The following is a 9,084-nucleotide window of genomic DNA, read 5'->3' on the forward strand; positions in this document are numbered from 1 at the left end:
GGCGCAGAAGTCAGAGTATAGGCCTTAGTGCTCATCGTCTCACACTTGCTGACTAATTCCTGCTCAGCTTCACCACATCCCCGGCATCACGACCCTTGCAACACGCCTCCTCCTTCACCTTTCCCTCTTCCTACCCCCTCTTCCTCTCTCACTCCTGTCACTCCCCCTTCAAGATAAATCCGAGATACAGCAATGCATGTAACAGTGATTTATACAGACGTCTGAAGCACTGAAGCACTGAAACATTGAAGAACCAAACTGAAGGATCGGGTGAAATAATGAAAATGAAAGTGTTAACGAGTGCTTGAGGTGGCTAGCCTGCTCTGCGCGACTCGGCGTGGGCAGACGTCGTCACTGAACAGCTGATCGGGGAGGGAGGCAGGGAGGGAGGGAGTAGTTGATGAATCGGCCGCAAGATGGAGGAGTTTGTTGTTTTAAAATATACGTAGCAAGTTAGTTATTTTGTTTATTTATACAAATGAAAATGAGAGAACGTGACGATGAAAGACCAAGAAATAGAAAGAGAAGAACGCAGAGGAGGAGGAGAAGACAAGAGAAAAAAGACAATAATTCAGTAGGAAAACTTCAACTAGAGCTGTTCCTACCGCCCGCCACTACTTGACGGGCTGAAAATGCACAATTACTTCCCTTCACCTCACCACACTCACCTCAGTTAGCCTGCCAGCACGTCACTCGTATCTTCGCCTTCACGCTGCCACTAAAATTACTTCCCACACGTAGCACAGACCAGTACTTTCGCTGCTACACACTCGCTCTTCCTCTTCCTGACACTCTCTGTACCCTCCAATACCCTTCCTCTACCCTCCCTCCACCAGTTTTCTAGTTCCGTGTTATATTTTAGTGAAGGAATGAGTGACACCAGTTATAAATATTTCACCCACAATTACGAAACAAATAAAAGATTTAGAACTCGATTGAAATGTTCATGGTTACACAGAGGTTAGCCAACTTTGCGTGATAGGCAGGCGTGACGTGTCCAAGGGAGGGAAGGAGCGGAGGAATACAGGGAGGGAGAGAGGAACGAAAGAGGAAGCAGATAGACGAGATCCACTCACAGGATTCTGCGTTGCTGATTTGTGTTTGTAAGTATCGTGGGTTTTGCCTGCCTTCATAATTACTTGTCAGTTGAAATAAGTGAGAGAGAGAGAGAGAGAGAGAGAGAGAGAGAGCACGGCTACAACACGCCGCCAGTGACACCAGCAGGGAAAACCCATCACCACCACCATTACTATTACCACCAACACCATTCCTTCTTCACGGTTATCCACACCACCACCACCACCACCCATATCATTACCACCACGACCACCATCACCATGACTATCACCACTATCACCACCACCACTGCCCCTCTCTCCCAGTTCATTATCTCCGCCACCACCACTATCACCACCACCACCACCACCACCCGATTAACGAACACAAGGCGGTGCACCAGATATTAATGAAAGCGCGCCATTATAACCTGCCATTAATTGCTGCCTCCTCTAATGACCCATCAGCGCCATTACCTCCTCCTCCTCCTCCTCCTCCTCCTCCTCCTCCTCCTTGTTTTTTCTCTATCTTCTTTCTCTCCACCTCTTATTCTTCTCTTTATCTATCTTCCACCTCCACCATTACCAACACCTCCGCCTCCTCCTCTTCCTCCTCCTCCTCCTCCCCGCTGCATCAATTAGCCACCTAATCACCACCACCCCGCCATTGGCTCCTCCCTAACAGGATAATTGGCGGCCGCTGATTGGCTGAGGGAGTTAGGCAGTTAGCGGAGCATTATCTTAACCTCTGGGTGAAGGGAGGAGGAGGAGGAGGAGGAGGAGAAAAGATGTTTATGACGAATGTTTAGTAGGTGTAAGGATGATGATGAGGAAGAAGAGGAAAAGGAGAAGGAGGGAGAAGAGAAGAAGGAGGAGGGGGAGATAAAGACAAGGTGTTTATGAGGGCTTGGGATGAAAAGAACGAAGTTGAACGGTGAGGAGGAGGAGGAGGAGGGGAAGTAGAAGGAAGAAGAGGAGAATAAAGAAGGTGTATCAGTGAAGGATTCCAAGGTGTACTGGAGGAGGAGGAGGAGGAGGAAGAAGAGTAAGAGTAAGAATGAACGATAAGAGGAGAGAAGGAGGAGGAAGGGTATTTATTATTGAAGGAGGAGAAGGAAGAGGAATAGAGATGAATATAGAGTAGGAAGAGGAAGAGGAATAAGGATAAACATGGAGAAGAAATGAAAATGAAAGAGAGAAGAGGAGGAGGAGGGAGGGAGGAAGGAGGGATGATATTAATAAAGGGAGAAGAGAAAGAGAAGAAGTAAGGATTAACAGTAAGAGACGCGAAGGAGAAGGAGGTGGAGGAGGAGGAGGAGGAGGAGGAGGAGGAGAAAGGAGTAAGGATATTAGTAAAAGAAGAGAAGGAGGAAGAGGATTACGGATGAAGGAAGGAGGAAGAAGGAAATAGAGAGAAAGAAGGAAAAAGGATGAACACGGAGGAGAAGGGAGGAGGAAATAGGGGAAAGGGAGGCGGCGATTCTATGGGCGATATAATATTATAGCGATATGTTAGGACACGACCCCCGACTGAGGGACAGAACTACCCCACCACCTACCTACCTCTCTCTCTCTCTCTCTCTCTCTCTCTCTCTTCGCTACTGTGCTGTAGTCTCAATTCTTAGTGTTCTTTGTTATATGTGATTCTTGCTGCTTAGAAGAATGCATGGGTTTAATTTCTGACCGATTTGTTATATCGTATTAGGTGACAAAGGTGGATTTGCTGTAATGATAATGCCTGGCTTCTGTCTCTCACTCATTTTCTATCTCCTATCTTTCTGTATTTTCATCACTTCCGCTTTCTATTTTCTACTGTCTTTCAGTATCTTTATTTTATTTTCGCTTTCTGTTTCCTATGTCCTTTTAGTATTTCCATCACTTTCTCTTGTTATCTCCTATCTTTTGTATTTTTCATCTGTTTCTGTGTCTATTTTTTCCACTGCTTTCATCACTTCCACTTTCCATCTTTCAATACTTTCATCGCCTCTTCTCCTACGATGTACTTTGATGTATTACTATATATTTAAGTATAGGTTAAGATAGGCTATCTTGATTTACCCCGCTTTAAACTTGTTCCATTGCATATATGATCATCACTTAAGTGCATCAAACTTTCTCAATAAATTGTTAAACTACTAAACTCACAATGACGTACACAAGCCCGAAAATCCACCAGAGGAGGTGTGTTCCTGATGACTTGATCAGTAATGTGGTGGTTTCCCGTGCTCGGCTTCCAGGTTCGAATCTTTGCCACGGTACCTGTCTCACTATGCTCAGGTTTATTGGAGCTCTCAGTTGAGTTGCTCGGTGTTTCAGTGTATTGAATCTTATGTTCGTGCAATACAAGGGTGGTGGGTGTGACAAGAAGTACATTTTATATGATAGATATAATAGTAACTTACTTCTAAGTGTACTACGAGAAATATGTAATGAATAGGATAACTTGACGAGATGGTAGAGAGAAAAGAACGAAAAGGATAATAGATGTACTGAATTATGAATGAACTGATGAGGGTGATGGGTGTAACAAGAAGTATATTTCAGATAATAGATATAATAGTAACTTGCTTCTTAGGTTACTACAAGAAATATGTAATTAATAGAATAACTTGAGATGATGGAGAGAAAGAATGAAAAAGGATTACAGAAGCACTAAATACTGAATGAAGCAATGAGGGCGATGGGTGTAACAAGAAGTACATATCAGATAACAGATATGATAAAAGCTTGAATGTAAGGGTACTTAAAGGATATGTGGTATTAATGTGATAACTACACGAAAACTAGAGAGAAGTATTACGGATGCACTGAAGGAAGACCAGATGGTGAAGGTTGTAACAAGCATATTTCTGACAATTAATCAAATAATAGCTTAAGTGTAAAGAGTTCGTGGAAGATAAGTAGTATTGTCATGCTAACCTGACCAACTGTTGACGTCATGAGGCAGGAATTCTCTTTGATCAGGAGAAAAACAGCTCATTTTCAATCTATTGTTGCTATTAATACTATTTCGTTCTTCCTGCAGTAACAGTTACTTTAGGTGTAGTGGGGTAATGAGGTGTAGTGGGGTGATGACTCATACTAATCATAATAGTAACAGATGAACCAACAGTAGTAGCGGTGGTGGTAGTAGTAGTAGTAGTAGTAGTAGTAGTATATAATTGCATGAAGTATACAGATCTATGTGTACAAGCTATGCAGTCAATAAAAAAAATAGATAAATAAATAAATAAGAATAAATAAATAAATAAAAACTACAGCGCGGCACTACGAGGACTTAACGCACCAAGGCGGGAAGGAAGGAGGTGGAGGCCTACCCTCCCCCTCCAACACATCATGTTAATTTCTCGCAAAATAAAGCAGCATGTGTTTAGAGTATTTTCGACTTAGAATTACTTAAACTATTAAATCCCGAAGTATGTTTCTTAATTCGCTGGACAATGTATAAAGAGAGAGAGAGAGAGAGAGAGAGAGAGAGAGAGAGAGAGAGAGAGAGAGAGAGAGAGAGAGAGAGAGAGAGAGAGGGGGGTAGAGGGGAGGGGGAAAGGGTAGAATCGGAAAATGATGGAAAGGAAGCATGATGAATGAAAAGAGAAAGGAAAGGAAAATTATTACAAGGGGGAAGATAATGAAAATCGGAATAGAAAGGAAGAAAGTAAACTTGATGGACGAAAGAAAAGAAAGAAAAATAGATAAATGAAGGGAGGTGAGAAAGGAAAATATCAGAAAAGGAGAAAGGAGAGAAATAGGACAACGTAGAAACGGAAGGGAAAATGCTTAAAAGAGAGGAGAAAAGAGGGAAAAATTAAATAGCACGGGGAAAAAGGAGAGAGAGAGAGAGAGAGAGAGAGAGAGAGAGAGAGAGAGAGAGAGAGAGAGAGAGAAAGCCAGGAAGCAAGGATTGGAACGTGGTTGATCTATAGACGCTAACACATTGAAGGGTGAGGGGAAGGGGGACAGATGAGAGGAGAGGAGTGAGGGTGGGGGTAGAGGGAGAGGGTCGCCACACCAACATACTTAATTTAGACGCGCTTAACTTTCGCGAACACCTACACGCGGGTTTTCTCAGCTTTACGGCGAGTCAGTGTAAGCGTCTGGCTGTCGGAATTAGCGATTTTGAGCGCGTAAGCCAGAGAGAGAGAGAGAGAGCGAGAAAGAGGGAAGATCTATTGAGGAAGAGGAAGGAAACGAAGGGTGGAGGAGGAGGAAAGGAGGAAGGAGGAGGAGGAGGAGAAGGAGGAGGGAGGAAAAAAGTCAGGGGCATGATCGCGAAAATATGTTCCGAGGGTGTAAATCAGTGAATCTTCTTCCCCCTCTAACCTAAGAGAGAGAGAGAGAGATTGATAGTATCCCCTCTCCCTCTCCCTCTCCCTCTCTCCCTCACTCTCTTACTCTCTCCTCCCTCCCTCCTTCCCTCCCTCCCGAAGCGATGTAATTCAAGTTCTTTCCCTCCCTCCCTCCCCTCTTTTCTCCTCCTCCTTCTCCTCCTTCCCTTCCTCAGTCTCTTCCTCTCTCTCTCTCTCTCTCTCTCTCTCTCTCTCTCTCTCTCTCTCTCTCTCTCTCTCTCTCTCTCTCTCAACCATGAAACCAAAAAAAGCACTACTACTACTACTGCTACTACTATTACTACTACTACTACTACTACTACTACTACTACTACTACCACCACCACCACCACCACCACCATTTTCTTTCACGTCACACCTTTATCGACTTCCATTAAACCACCACCACCATTACCAACACCACCACCACCACTGCTACTGTTACTACCACTACCACCACCACAACCACCTTATATATATATATATATATATATATATATATATATATATATATATATATATATATATATATATATATATATATATATATATATATATATATATAGTACCAACGCATTACTGTCTGCTACTGTACTTAACTACCACTATTTCTACAAATATTACCACAATTTGCACATGGAACACCATCACTATCACCACTATTACTGCCACAGTTCCTCAACACACACACACACACACACACACACACACACACACACACACAGTCAGCATACTACAACCACCACCATTACCACCGCAATTACGCAAACTACCACCACCACCATCATTCATTATACCAGTCACTACCACAGTTCATCATCATCACCACCACCACCACCACTACCACTTAATTTTACCTACTACCATCCTTATCACATCATCACCACCACCACCACCACCACCACAACCACCACCACCACTATCACCACAATCGGGAGGCGGCGGGTTGGTGGCTTCCCGTCCTCGCTAATAGAAAGATCAATCCGGGAGTTAATCTATCAACCATCTTAATTGGAAGGGCGGGAGGGAGAGAGGGGCGAGAGGAAGAGAGAGAGAGGGGCAGAGAGTGAGAGGGAGCGGGTGGGTGTGGATGGGTGGGGCAGAAGAGGAGGGATAGTGGGAGAGGGAGGGAGTGTTGGGTAGATCATGGGTTAACACACACACACACACATACACACACACACACACACACAGAGAGAGAGAGAGAGAGAGAGAGAGAGTCTTTTGTTGTATGCATTTTCCATCAGTAAATGAGCTTTATATTCTCTCTCTCTCTCTCTCTCTCTCTCTCTCTCTCTCTCTCTCTCTCTCTCTCTCTCTCTCTCTCGTTCTCGCTCTCAACTTGATCATGCTCTTAATTTCTGATCCCCATTATTTCTTGTCCTTTTGTATAATATAAGGCAAGGTCTCTCTCTCTCTCTCTCTCTCTCTCTCTCTCTCTCTCTCTCTCTCTCTCTCTCTCTCTCTCTCTCTCTCTCTCTCTCTCTCTCTCTCTCTCTCTCTCTCTCTCAATTTCCGTAATCCTATCAACCTATTGTTTCGTTAAACCGGTCAACGAGTAGCGATATATATAGCAAAGGTTGTCATCCACTCTCTCTCTCTCTCTCTCTCTCTCTCTCTCTCTCTCTCTCTCTCTCTCTCTCTCTCTCTCTCTGGTATTATTATTGCCATTATTATTATTAGTAGTAGTAGTAGTACTAGTAGTAGTAGTAGTAGTAGTAGTAGTAGTAGTTGTTGTTGTTGTTGTTGTTGTTGTTGTTGTTGTTGTTGTATTAGAAGTTACATTGTTATAGTAGTACATGTTTTGAGTTTTATTATCATCGTTGTTGTTATTATTGTTATTATTATTAGTTGTTGTAGTAGTATCATTATTATTATTTTTATTATTATTATTATTATCATTATTATTACTACTACTACTACTTCTATTACTGCTGTTGCCATCATCATCATCATCATCATCATCATCACCAGAAAGTGTCATTTTCAACCAAAGTACGTGTCCCTGCCTCGTTTCACACACACACACACACACACACACACACACACACACACACACACACACACACACACACACACACACACACACACACACACACACACACACACTCATGTAAGCTTCCCTATTATGGGTTCAATAAATTAATGTTTACGAGGGGAAGGGCGGGGAGCGGAGGGGAAGTGAGGGGAAGTGAAGGGGAATAGTGGCTAAGGAGACGAGGCAGGGAAATGAGGAGATGAAGGGGGTTACGAGGAGGAGGAGGAGGAGGTGGTGGTGGTGGTGGTCGTGGTGGTGGTGGTTGAAAGACAAAAGGGAGGAATAGGAGTAAAAAGTAAATAAATTAGAATAGGAAGAGAAAGAGGAGGAGGAGGAGGGATTTATGAAAAGGCGGAAAAGGAGGAGGAGGGACAGAAGGTAGGTTTAGTAGTAAGGTAAGGAAATAAGGACAAGAAGCAGAGGAAGGGTACCAGCTGTTGATGGACACAAAAAAAAAGGAGTGGGAATGAGTGACCGAGGAAACAAGAAGGAAATGTAACGGGAAAAGTGAGAAAAGTTTAAAAAAAAAATGAAAAATATCAATACTTTCATCTTCGTTCCCAAGGACAGAGATAAAGTAAGTAAGATAAGTAGAGGTGAAAAAAAAAAGTGCATCCCTTAGTTTTTGAGAGACGCGAGTAAGAAGGAAAAAGTTTAAACAAGGGAGAAATATTTTTTTATCTTTGTTTTTTGGGGAACAGAAGTAAAGTGAGATAAGAAGAGGTAGAAAAAAATTATTATGGCCTTTAGTTTTCAGGGACAGAAAGAGGCAATGGAGAAAGTAAAAGAGAGAGAGAGAGAGAGAGAGAGAGAGAGAGAGAGAGAGAGAGAGAGAGAGAGAGAGAGAGAGAGAGAGAGAGAGAGAGATAATCGTTACCTTTATATTCAGAGACAGAAAGAAGTAAGAGAATAAAACAGGCGGGGCTCCTCACCTTTCTCATTAGGGACATTAGACGGATGGAAAAAATAAATAAATAAAAGTACGTATTTTCCAGGAACACACCCCTCGAATATTATAAAGGGAAAAGTAAAGTAAAAGGAGCTTGTTTTCCTTGCATTTGTTATCATGAGGGAAGGAAAACAGAGAGGAAAGGTGGAAGAAACATACCATTTGAATAATACTAAGTGGAAAATTAGGAAAAACAGTATGGAAAAACAGTCGAGTATAAAGAAAAAAGAAAAAAATGAGCAAAAATGCGCTTGTTTTCCTTACCTTTATTAACGCGAGGGAAGAAAATTTGAGGTAAGACAAAAAAAAAAAGGAAAACACACCACTAGAGTAATATAAAGGAAACAAACGGTAAAAAAAAATATAATGAAAAAAAAATCAGTGAAAAAAGGCATGTTTTCCTTGCATCTGCCATCGTAGAAAGAGCTTGTTTTCCTTACCCATATTATCGTGAGGGGAAGGAAAATATACATAGAAAAAGAGAAAACCACACCACTCGCATGACATAAAGGAAAAAAAAGATCAGTAAAGATGATTTGTTTTCCTTACCTTTGTTATCGTGGGGGGTGTCCCTGTCGTCCGGGGTGGAGGGCGGGGGGCGTGGATGGGCAAGCCTGTGGTGCTACTACTGCTGCTGCTGCTGCTGCTGTTGTTGTTGTTATTGTTAGTGGAGGTGGTGGTGGTGGTGGTGGACACGTGGGGGAGTTCGCTGGAGTC

The 9,084-nt window shown here is 42.7% G+C and overlaps 1 long non-coding RNA gene across 1 annotated transcript in view; it reads right to left on the reverse strand.

Annotated features, from left to right (window-relative positions):
- The window catches only part of LOC135115284 (uncharacterized), a 27,471-nt gene extending 26,373 nt beyond the window's left edge, over nt 1-1,098 (reverse strand). Inside the window, exon 1 of the long non-coding RNA XR_010275935.1 lies at nt 669-1,098. This is a non-coding gene — a long non-coding RNA (uncharacterized LOC135115284). The remainder of the gene's footprint in view (nt 1-668) is intronic.
- Between the last annotated feature and the right edge of the window lie 7,986 nt (nt 1,099-9,084).

Source organism: Scylla paramamosain, chromosome 2 (assembly GCF_035594125.1).
Source record: "Scylla paramamosain isolate STU-SP2022 chromosome 2, ASM3559412v1, whole genome shotgun sequence".
In the NCBI taxonomy this organism is placed as follows: Eukaryota; Metazoa; Arthropoda; class Malacostraca; order Decapoda; family Portunidae; genus Scylla; species Scylla paramamosain.